Genomic DNA, 12779 nt, shown 5'->3' on the forward strand with positions numbered 1-12779 from the left:
GCATGGCCAGTGGGACAGGAATGGGAACTTTCTTCAAAGGCATATTCAAATCTAATGGAGTATTTGTGGCTATGAAATATTTAAGTGGAACCCGACCCATATTTGTTGAGTTGTATCATTGGTTATAAGAAGTGAGTTGTGATGATTGAGCTCACATTTTGGTCTAGGCATAACCGTGTAACTTGCTAACTTTATGGTTTTTTTTTTTTTTTTTTTTGGTTTTTGGGTCACACCTGGCAAAGCTCAGGGGTTACTCCTGGCTTCACACTCAGAAATGGTTCCTGGCAGGCTCAGGAGACCATATGGGATGCCGGGATTCAAACCAATGACCTTCTGCATGAAAGGCAAACACCTTACCTCCATGCTATTTCTCCGGCCCAACTTTATGTTTTCTTTTGGGCAGGGGCACAATTGTAGTGTTGAAGTGGTCTACTTCTGGTTAAGTACTTGGATTTGCCCCTAATAGTGACCAGGGGCACATGCAACACTGGATTCAAACCCAGGTTGTTTTCATGAAAAGAATGCATTCAACCCATTGAGCCATCTCTCCAACCACGCAAAATGCCAAGTTTAACTGGAATGTTGAAGCCTTAGATTAGGTAATGAGACTAAGAATAAACAGCTCTGGGGCCGGGCGGTGGCGCTGGAGGTAAGGTGCCTGCCTTGCCTGCGCTAGCCTAGGACGGACCGCGGTTCAATCCCCCGGCGTCCCATATGGTCCCCCAAGAAGCCAGGAGCAACTTCTGAGCGCATAGCCAGGAGTAACCCCTGAGCGTCACAGGGTGTGGCCCAAAAACAAAAACCAAAAAACAAAAAAAAAAAAAACAAAACAAAACAAAAAAAAAACAAAACAAAAAAAAAAAGAATATACAGCTCTGAAGACCTTTCTGGGTACTAGAGATTTTATTCTATTGATTTCTCCTAACAGCTATAGATGTTATTCTAAAATATGATGTATTAATCTTGGAGAATTCATGGCGTATATAAAAATTCCAGTAAATATAGGTTTAGAAAATATCTTATGATATACATATATTATTTAGCTTGTTACATAAGAAACCAAAATAAGTGGCTTAAGGCAGCTGCTTCTTTTGGGGGGGAAAGGGGGCACACTCAACAGAGTTCAGGAATTACCCCTTGCTCTGCTCAGAAATCACTCCTGGCTTGGGGGCCATATGGGATGTTAGGAATTGAACCTGCATTCATCCTGGGTCAGCCACATGCAAGGCAAAAACCCTACTACTGTGCTACCACTCCAGCCCCAGGCAGCTGCTTCTTAATCCAGTGGATTGATTATGTGGATTGGGCTCTAGTCAAACTTTATTAAGTTTAGTAAAGACTCACTCAAGAGTCTGTAGAATAAGGAGCAGATAAGAGATTAGTAAACACACACACACACACACACACTCAAACACACACACACAGCAGAATCTCCTGAGGTTGAGTAACCTGGTAGGTATAAATAAAACAACAGGGTTTTCTTTTTATACCCTTCCTTCCTCTTTCTTCCTCCAACAAGTTCTATTTAATATTGAGGAACAAAGCTGATTCTACTATCCTTTTATTTTTAATTTTAGTTTGGGGGGGCCACACCCAATAGTGCTCAGGGGTGCAACCCAGGGTGCTCAGAAAAGCATGCAATGTTGGAGATAAAGTCTAGGCCACTTATAAATATGCCTTTCAGCCCTTTAAGACCCTGGCCCTGATATTTCTTAGTTTGGTTTATACCCAGTAGTAATCAGAACTTACTCTGGCTCTGTTCTTAGGGGTCACTCCTGCAAGGGCTCAAATGGTGTTCCAGGTATCAAACCTGTATCAGTTGTGTGAAAGACAAATGCCTTAACTTGCTGTGCTATCTCTCAGGCCTAAGAACTTGTCCAGAAGGAATCTTCTCTTAATTGTTTTTGTCACTTGGGTGCCAAGAACAAATCTATAGAGAGACTCAGCAACCAAATCTACTGATTTCTTGACTTTACTGAGTCTTGTAGCCTAGTAGTCTTGTAGTCTAGTCTTGTACTAGAGTAGGAACCAGGCTAAGTTTACCTCTCAGTCTTTTCCCTAAATTAGCCATAGAAAGCCTCTCATTTCCTTTCTTTAGATAATAGGAACATTTCATCTCACATTTTATATGTAGCAGCAGGAAAATGAGAAGAGAGCTGAAAGTTTTCAGCTCATCTTTAAAGGAAATTACTCAGCCATGAAGCAAGCTCCTCCGATTGCCCCGTGTGAAATATTGCACAATAGAAAACATGAATAGAAATAGACAGTGGCTGCACACATTTTCATCTCGTTCTGATCAACAAGATCTTTAATGGGTGCAGCATCGGGTTCTAGGATCAGAATAGCCCAGTCCAGCCCTCCCAACAATGCTCATGATAAGGGAGTTATGTTTGTTTGTTTGGTTTTTTGGGTCACACCAGGCTGTGCTCAGGAGTTACTCCTGGCTCTGCACTCAGAAATCACTCCTTGCTTGGGGGACCATCGGGGATGCCTGGGATTGAACCTGTGTCCATCCTGAGTCAGACGTGTACAAGGCAAATGCCCTACTGCTGTGCTACCACTCCATCCCCAATAAGGGAGGCATTTTGAAAGCCAAATTATAACCAGACTCTCCTAATAGCCATCACTGGGGACTGGAAAAACAGTACAAGGTTTATGGTGGCTTTTTTGCATGCGGTTAAGCCCAGTTCTATCCCCAGTACCTCCTGGTCACCCTGAGTACTGTCAGGTGTGGTTCTGGAGGCCCCTGAGCACTCCCCTACATGGTCTGTGTAATCCCTAAGACTGGGATTTCCCTGAGATATGCCTTGATGGAATTCCCCACAAGCAAGTTCAACCTCAAAAATAGTTTCTGAAGACAAGATATGGCACTAATGGCATTTGAATTAGCATGTAAGTAAAATCTCTAGGTCAAAGTTTCTATTTTGGCTCCACGGTAAACTTAAATCTCTTTATGAATTGAGTGAAGGGAAAGAAGGAATCACATTTATTCCTGGGATCAAATGTTGAAGAGGATTTAATAGCATGTGATATGATCTGCCCATTAAAAAAGCTCTATATAGTACTCTTGAAGGGAACATTGAAGATGAAAGAGGAGGACTTATTTTTCTAATTATGGGTTGTTGTGTTTTTTGTTTTGGTTTTCTCAGATTTGGGGCCATACGCAACTGTGCTCAGGGGACACTCCTAGCTTTGTATTCAGGGAACCATGGGATTGAATCTGGGTTGGCTATGTGCTGCACCTGCTGTACTATCTCCCTCATCCTTTCTATCAATATTAATGAAGCCATTTATTATTTAATTTTCAGTGCTGGGGAGCAAACCCAGGTCTTATGCATGTAGAAACAACAAATGTTGTGTGTTGTGAGTATGTGTGAGTGTGAGTGGTGTGTGTGTGTGTGTGTGTGTGTGTACAATTTGGACAATATGGACAAATTTAGACAAATGAAATGATGCCAAAGTCCAAAAAAGAAATTTGGGAATAACTAGCCAAGTACATGCTAGTGGCCTTGGGTGGGAGGAAGTGTACCTGGCAGATGTAAGAAACAACAAGGCCATTGAGACAGAACAGAGTAAGCCAAAGTGGGAAAGGTTGTGGACAGAGGTATGCATACCCAAGGTCTGCCTGGATATGCAAGAGAGGAAGACCCCAGAGGACTCCAAAAAGTGTAAGAACTTTGCTTGTTTTGGTTATGGGGCCACACCCACACCCACCAGAGTTTATCCCTGGCTCTGTGCTCAAGGATATTCCTGGTGGTGTTTGGGGGATCCCATGTAGTTACAGAAATTAAACCTGGGTCTACAGCATGCATGCAAGGAACCTGGGAAGCTACAGGAAGGATCTAAGAGCAGCAGTGACTTGGCTTTACTCTTTTGCTATTGTTGTTATTTGTTTATTTTTTGTTTGTTTTTTGGGCCACACCCAGTGACACTCAGGAGTTACTCCTGGCTATGTGCTCAGAAATTGCTGCTGGCCTGAGGTACCATATGGGACAACGGCGATTGAACCAAGGTCCATCTTGGATCAGATCACCATGTGTAAGGCAAACGCCCTATTGCTTGGGCCACTGCCCCCACCCCAGACTTGGCTTCACTCTTTTTCCTTTTTTTCTTTCCTTAGGTTCTTGTGCCACTTTCAGTGGCACTCCAATGACCACACAGTAGCAGGGATCGAGCCTGGTTCTTCAATCTGCAAAACATGTTCTCCAGCCCTTTGATTCATCTCCCTAACCCTTTTTTAATAAACCAAGATTGAAAATGGACCATAAGAAGGCAAGGGCAAAAGCAGGGAGACCAGTTAGCCAGCTACTGTGTTGCTAACATATTATAAAATAATAATGTTATACTGATAAAGACATTTCAGAGCAAATGCATCAGGGGTTTGGGGGACAGAGTGTGTAGCATTGGACAGTTAGTTCTATCACTAATATGGGTAAAATCCCTGGCATCCATGACTCTGACCACTTACAAAAAGTTTCTCACAAACCTTAGACAAACTTAGTTATAAAGAAAGGTGATGGATTTCTTGACTGGTGCAGCTTTTCATCTGCTGTGCAAACCTGCAAAACCAGCTCAGGAGCCTGAGTCTAGGCTGACTGTTGCCAGAAAGCTGTGAGCAGCAGCTGCTTGGCCTGAGCAATGATTTAGTAAAAGGGGAGGGAGTGTCGAAGAGAAGTGGGACCCATGCCCAGAGTTTTAACTGCTTTGTCCATAAAAGGAGATCAGGCGCTTCATAGGCTGCTTAGCTGCTGGGGAATAGACCACTCAGTGGCATGTCCGCTTGCCCCAGGGACTTCAGACTGCAAAGCTGCAATTCTGCTATTCCACCATCCAGCCTTCCTGGGCTCTTGACTCATTTTACAATATTGACTTCATTATATCATGCTCATGCCTCCAGGAAACAACTTCAAAGACCTCCACAGGCATGCAAGGTGATCGCTGGGTTTGACTTCAATCCATTTTTCTTGTCATGGAGACTATTTTTTCAGTTATTAACAACACTCAGGTATGACTTTCTAGACCCTTTAGATGCTGACCCTTAGTCCTTGGACTGGCACAATTGGTGAGTCGCTCCATGGTTCACCCTCTCCACACCCCATATGCACACAGATACCCCATGCTTGAGGCCGATGCTAGTTTCTCAATGTTGAGCTCTTTCCCACTGAGTTTAGATTTGTCTCTGAAATTTATTCACCTGGCAAAAAATTGCCAGCATGATAAGAGTACCTCCAACTAGCCACCCTCAGGGTCTATAGAGCATAACCATAACTCCTCACTCGATAAGTTTATCGACTTATTTATTAGTTTGGCTTGGAGGCATCAAACTGGCAATGCTTGGAGAATGATGAAATGCCAAGGATGGAACTGGGGCTCCCCAATGCAGAGCATGTGTTCTGGGCCTTTAAGCCATGTCCCCAGCCAGTCCCTCTTGATCTTCTTTATGACAATTTTTTTTTTTTTTTTTTTTTTTTTTTTTTGGTTTTTGGGCCACACCTGGCAAAGCTCAGGGGTTACTCCTGGCTGTCTGCTCAGAAATAGCTCCTGGCAGGCACGGGGGACCATATGGGACACCGGGATTCGAACCAACCACCTTAGGTCCTGGATCGGCTGCTTGCAAGGCAAACACTGTTGTGCTATATCTCCAGGCCCATGACAATTTTTTGAAACAAGCTCTCAAATTAACTGGTAAGTTAGGTGAAAATGTGTCATAGCAATAATTAGAATCTTGATTCTTAAAGCATGTGGACATGTAAGGAACTCTCCTATTGAAATAATAACAACTATGGACTGAATTCAAAGTTGAAGAAAGAGAACTTTGCTCGGGCCAGAAATGTGGGTCAGTGGGAACACATATGCTGGCCTCCTGGTAAGCCCTGGGTTCCATCCCTGGAACCACTTACACAAAAGAGAAGAAAGTTTATTTCTTGTTGTTCAGAGCCAAATTGAGGAACTAGATCTAGAAATACACAATAGATTTCTCCGACTAATTGAGTCTAAGGTTTGGTCCATCCTAGTTTATGTAGGTGAGAATAATGAGAGAGAGAGAGAGAGAGAGAGAGAGAGAGAGAGAGAGAGAGAGAGAGAGAGAGAGAGAGAGAGAGAGAGAGAGAGAAGTATATAATTTATAACTCTGAAGCAGGAGACATATGATTCTTTTCTGAGGTTGTGAACTAACTAAAGGAGACTGGTTTTCAACATTCTGACTTCTAGAGAAATGAGAAACAAATAAACACCCACTGGTATAACCTCAAAGTGCTCCCCCAGTCTTCAGAGTCCCCAGGTTAGTTATCTGTATGTGGGAGATTATAACGGTAAACTTCCACTAGATTCTACTGAACCCTTACAGAAGGGGCTCAGACTGTGGAGCTAGCTGACAGAGATCTCATGTTCCTCCTTCCTGCAACTGTAAACAGGAGAATTAGGGGGTGAGAACATAACTATCAACTTTTTGAGGAGCTTTCTTGCTTTTTGCCTCAGGACTTCTTCCCTTCTTGCAAATAGAAACTTGTGCTAAACCCTACCCCTTATAATGGTCTCAGAACAGGAACAAAACTAATGGACATGGACATAAAAAAAAAAAAAAAAAAAACTTTATTCACAACAGATAGGGTTTTCAAACTTGCAGCCCGCGGGCCGAAAACGGCCCTCCGTACAACATTTTGTGGCCCTGCCCTAGAGGAATCTGTTTTTGTTTTGTTTGTTTTAGTTGCTTGGGTCACACCCCCCAATGTTCAAGGCTTACTACTGACTTTGCACTCAAGGATCACCCCGACTTTGCCTCCTGTGGCCCGCAGGTAAATTGAGTTTGAGACCCCTGGTAGACTAATAACACATGAATTTATTAAAGGGATCTTTTCTACATGAATCAAACAATATTCCTTGTAGGTTGATATATGGCTTTTTTTTTTTTTTTTTTGGTTTTGGGTTACACCCGGCAGCGCTCAGAGGTTACTCTTGGCTCTATGCTCAGAAATTGCTCCTGGCAGGCTGAGGGGACCATATGGGATGACAGGATTTGAACCAATGACCTTCTGCATGAAAGGCAAATGCCTTACCTCTATGCTATCTCTCCGGCCCAGATATATGGCATTTTTAAAAGTAAAGAAACTTTTTTCTTTTAGTGTTTGGGCTAAAGTGGGACTGGAGGGAAGTGGAAGTACAGTGGGAGTGGAGGAGAGACACACCAGATTAATGAGTTTGTTAAAATTTTTTTTGGGGCCACACCCGGTGACGCTCAGGGGTTACTCCTGGCTGTGCACTCAGAAGTCGCTCCTGGTTTGGGGGACCATATGGGACACCAGGGGATGGAACCACGGTCCGTCCTAGGCTAGCACAGGCAAGGCAGGCACCTTACCTCAAGCACCACCGCGCCAGCCCCGAGTTTGTTAATTTTTTTTCTTTTTTTTATATATTTTATTTAAACACCTTGATTACATACATGGTTGTGTTTGGGTTTCAGTCATGTAAAGAACACCACCCATCACCAGTGCAACATTCCCATTACCAATGTCCCAAATCTCCCTCCTCCCCACCCGACCCCCGCCTGTACTCTAAACAGGCTCTCCATTTCCCTCATACATTCTCATTATTAGGACAGTTCAAAATGTAGTTATTTCTCTAACTAAACTCATCACTATTTATGGTGAGCTTCCTGAGGTGAGCTGGAACTTCCAGATCTTTTCTCTTTTGTGTCTGAAAATTATTATTGCAAGAACGTCTTTCATTTTTCTTAAAACCCATAGATGAGTGAGACCATTCTGCGTTTTTCTCTCTCTCTCTCTGACTTATTTCACTCAGCATAATAGATTCCGTGTACATCCATGTATAGGAAAATTTCATAACTTCATCTCTCCTGACAGCTGCATAATATTCCATTGTGTATATGTACCACAGTTTCTTTAGCCATTAATCTGTTGAAGGGCATCTTGGTTGTTTCCAGAGTCTTGCTATGGTTAATAGTGCTGCAATGAATATAGGTGTAAGGAAGGGGTTTTTGTATTGTATTTTTGTGTTCCTAGGGTATATTCCTAGGAGTGGTATAGCTGGATCATATGGGAACTCGATTTCCAGTTTTTGGAGGAGTCTCCATATTGCTTTCCATAAAGGTTGAACTAGACGGCACCATTCCCACCAGCAGTGGATAAGGGTTCCTTTCTCTCCACATCCCCGCCAACACTGTTTATTCTCATTCTTTGTGATGTGTGCCATTCTCTGTGGTGTGAGGTGGTATCTCATCATTGTTTTGATTTGCATAATTTTTAATTAAAATTTTTGATATTTTTATTTGTAAAGTTGAATACTTTTATTTACAACTGATAGTTGAATCTTAGGCATACAATATTGTAACACCAATTCCACCAATAGTGTCAACTTCCCTCCACCAGTTCCCCATGCTACCTTGCTGAGAACATTTCAAAGTGTGGTGGTTGTAGCTTAGCTCTTAAATGAGTTGACTTAATTGGCTGTTTTGGTCTCATCCTCTGAAAAAGTGCTCAGTTAAAATAGGAAATGGGATGACTGGGGAGGGAGATAGTGGAAGTCAAAGGAAACCCCTGACCTAGGCACCTCCTCATTCCCCCACCTACACCCAAACAGACAGTGGGACAGCAGAGGTTCTCACCCGTAAGCATATGCCATAGCCAGATACCAAGGAGAGACAATGAGACAGGGAGCCACAAGATTATAGCACTAAAGGCCCAGAGATAGGTGACAGAGCAGCAGACGCCAGAAACAGACATAGATGGCAAGGTTCCAGCTGCAGATTTTAGAGCAGGAACATGGAGCCTGTCTGCTGGTCAGAGAACCACATAGGGACAGGACCATTGCACACTGAAGGCAGAGGATGATGAGAGACAGCACCAGAATGACCATTTGGATCAGGCATTAAGGGGACAAGACAGGTATTGTCATACATAGGTCAAAGGAGAGGCCTGGTCTTTGGGGAGGAACCCAGAGCCATAATATCATACTTAAACCATACAATAAACTTGAACTTTGAGTAGGGGTCATTTGACTGTGCTCAGAACTTACTCCTGGCTCTTGTTCTCAGGGGCCCCTCTTGATGGGGCTCAGAGACCATATGTGGTACTGAGGATTGAGTCTGGATCCAGTGCATGCAAAGCAAGTACCCTCTGTCTCTCTGGTTTCTAAATTTAAACTTATAAATCTGGGTTTTATAAGCAAATCTTGTATAGAATACTCAGAAACCAATAGGCTCAAAATAAATCCACATTTGTGCTAATATAATCTAATTTGGGGGGGGCAGGGAATGAGATCACACCCACAGTGCTTGGGTCCACTTCTACTTGGTGCCCAGAGGTTGCTCCTGGTGAGACCATGTGGTACCAGGGATCAAATTCAGGGCTCTCCCCTTCTGAGGTGTGGTCCAGCCCTTTGAGCCATTTCACCTGATAGAATGGTGCCAGTGGCTCATAACTATAGATCCTGTGTCCATAGGAAAGGTGATGTGAATATTTCTGGCCTCTGGTAATGAAGTAATTATGTGGAAAAAATTACGAAACATACTACAGGGGAAGCCCTGAATGACTCATGACAGGATTTCGGGAGGAGCAGGACATACCTTAGATCGACATAGCATCCATCGTGATTGCCAATGCCTTTGCACTTTGCACTCACTGACCTGTTTGTTGCTAGATGCCCTAAGAGGGGATACTCTCTGCTCTCCCCAAGCTCTCAGGCCAGTTTTTTTCTAGGTAGGAAAAATCACACATTCTGAAGCCAAATAACAGAGTGTTTGACCCCACTCCTGTCTTAATTTGGTTACAGGTGTATTGGGCACAGATGAGGTAGAGATACATAATGGAATACTGTTCTGCTCTGAGAAAAGATGAAAGTTTTTGATTCGCAGCAACTTGGACGGAGCCACTGAGTGTCATGCTAAGTGAGGTGAGTCAGAAAGTAAAAGGGAAAAACCAGAAGATTGAGCCAGAGAGATGGTACAGGAGGTTTGGTGCCTGCCTTCACAGTCAACCCCTGATTCAAATCTCCACCACTGCATATGGTTCTCTTAGTAATGCCAGAGGTATGCCTGGCACAGAGGCAGGAGTTACTCCAGAGAAAATCTGGGTATGGCCCCCAAACAAAAATAAGTTAAAAAAAAATGCCAGGGTCAGAGCAATAGCACAGCAGTAGGAAGTTGCACACTGCTGATCTAGGACAGACTTCAGTTTGATCCCCTACATCTCATATGGTCCCCCAAGCCAGGAACAATTTCTGAGTGTCTAGCCAGGAGTAACCTCTGAGTGTCACAGGGTGTGGCCCCAAAACAAGCAAATAAGAAAAGCCAAAGCAATAGTACAGGGAATAGGGACTTGCCTTGCATGTGGCTGACCCAGGTTCAATCCCCAAAATCCCATATGGTCCTCTGAGCTCACCAGGATTGATTCCTGAGTGCAGAGCCAAGAGTAAGCCCTGAGCACCACTGGGTATGGCCTAAAACAAAACAGAACAAAGCAAAACAAAAACATCATTTTGCATTTTGCAGATAATTTTGCAAATGTGGCTTGTAAAGAAACAAAAAATGGGGGTGGGGTTAGATGACCTTCAATGGAAAAAAAATCCTGAGACATGGTCACTAGAACTGGGCAGACAGGGAGAGTGGGGAGGATCCATGTAGAGACATGGTGGAGGGAACTGAAAACACTGGGGAGAGATTGGGCTGGCAGCTCTACAACTGTGAAACAGCGACGTCAGTAGCATTGAAAACTAGGCAACTGCTAGAACAATTTAGCTGGGAAGGGAAGAATACAGCACACCTAGGGATTAAATTGCTGAAGCAAACAATAGCCAAGGTTTAAAATGGACAGGCTGCCAATTGAGATGTAAAAAGTCCTTGATTAGAAAAGGGCATGTGAAGAGAACTAAATTGATTTTTTTGATGGCTACAATAAAAAAATTAATTATATACTTAGGGGAAAAATGAACCATGAATATTAAAATACAATTGGCTACCAGTGCCTTGAATGCCTTCTCAGGCCCTGCTGGATGAGGCCTGTACCCAGCTACTGAATGTGGGGGGAACGGGGTCCATACCCAGCAGTGCTCAGGGGTTACTCTTGACTCTGTGCTCAAAAATTGCTCTGGCAGGCCAGGGGGACCATATGGGATGCTGGGATTCGAACCACCATCTGTCCTGGTAGGCTGCATGCAGGGCAAATGCTCTATTGCTGTGCTGTCTCTCCGGCCCTTGTATCCAGCTACTGGGATGAGGACCCAGACAGCAGTTCCTGCAGTGGTTTTCTCACCTGTCCTCCCTGCTACATGGGGACAGAGTAATGCCACCTGCCTGCTGAACAGTCTTTATCTTGTCCCTCACTCCCTGCTCTCCAGCAAGTCCCAAGTCCCCTTTACTGCCATTTCCGTGATGCTGATGGCAAACAATCCCCCTGAGATAACCCCTCTTGGTAACCACAAAGGCATTTAAGAGGCAGAGTCATTCCCAAGTCTGTGCTTTATTATAAAGCCCCCTTCACCCACCTCCACCCCCATCATTCCCAGCAGACATAGTGACCTGAAGTGACCTGGAGACTAGCAAATTGAAGCATAAATCATGCCTTCTCACAAGGCCATGGCCTTTCTCTCACCCAGATGAGGGTGCAGAGCAAATGGGAAGTTGCTTTCCCTGAAAAATTTCTGAACTGAACTGGCTTAATTTCCACAGTGGGCAGGGCCAGGAATGGTTCCCACTATGACAACAGGAGACCTGGGGCCTTGGGCCACCTCTCTTTCTATGGTCTTTCTTCTTCCCATCTCCCCCTGCCTGATTAGCACCCCATCTAGTTGCTTACCTGTTCCTAAATTCTCCTGCACTGTGAGATCAAGAGAGTTGGGGTGAAGATAGTAGAGATAGAGGGAGAAAAGGAGGGGAAAGTAAGGTGGTTGAGAGAGATGCCCAATAGGTCGGTCCAAGGCTTTGTATGTCCAGTTTAGATTTCCAGAATTAAATGGTTATCCAAGCACTGCCAGGAATGCCCCTGACCACTGAGCCAGGACTGGTCCCTATGTATCACCAGGTGTGTTCCCTCAAACCCCCAAAATAAAGATTTATGGTGAAGTACATAGATAACTGTGATATAACCAAGAATTAGCTCGGGCCCGGAGAGATAGCACAGTGGTGTTTGCCTTGCAAGCAGCCGATCCAGGACCAAAGGTGGTTGGTTCGAATCCCGGTGTCCATATGGTCCCCAGTGCCTGCCAGGAGCTATTTCTGAGCAGATAGCCAGGAGTAACCCCTGAGCACCGCCGGGTGGGGCTCAAAAACCAAAAAAAAAAAAAAAAAAAGAATTAGCTCAGTGCTTCAAGAGAGCTGCAGCCAGCCAGGAAAACAGAAGTAAGAAGAGATTAGTGGGGGTCTCAGCACCTCCAAGAGGCATGAGAAGACTCTTTGCTTTGTCAATAGTCAAGAGAAGCTTACCCTCTCTGCTCTGGAACATTTTTGTGAGGATCAGAGATGACAGATGTGAAGCAACAACCACAGATATTCCCAAGGAATTGTAGACTGGCTCCATTAAGGAATATTGATTTTCACTAGTATCAGAATTTATTTTATTATTGTTTGTTTTGCATCCTGGGAGTATGCCAATGACATGCCAACTTGGTGCTCAATGATCTCCAACTAGATGCTATGGGGTTACTTCCAGCAGTGCTGAGGGACCATGCAGTGCCAGGGATAGAATCTGGGCTTCACAGAGCAATACAAGGACTCCTTCCCTGAACAATCTCCTTTGCCCCATTAGTGTGAAAGGTTTTATTGGAGCCAA

Source organism: Suncus etruscus, chromosome 16 (genome assembly GCF_024139225.1).
Source record: "Suncus etruscus isolate mSunEtr1 chromosome 16, mSunEtr1.pri.cur, whole genome shotgun sequence".
NCBI lineage: Eukaryota > Metazoa > Chordata > Mammalia > Eulipotyphla > Soricidae > Suncus > Suncus etruscus.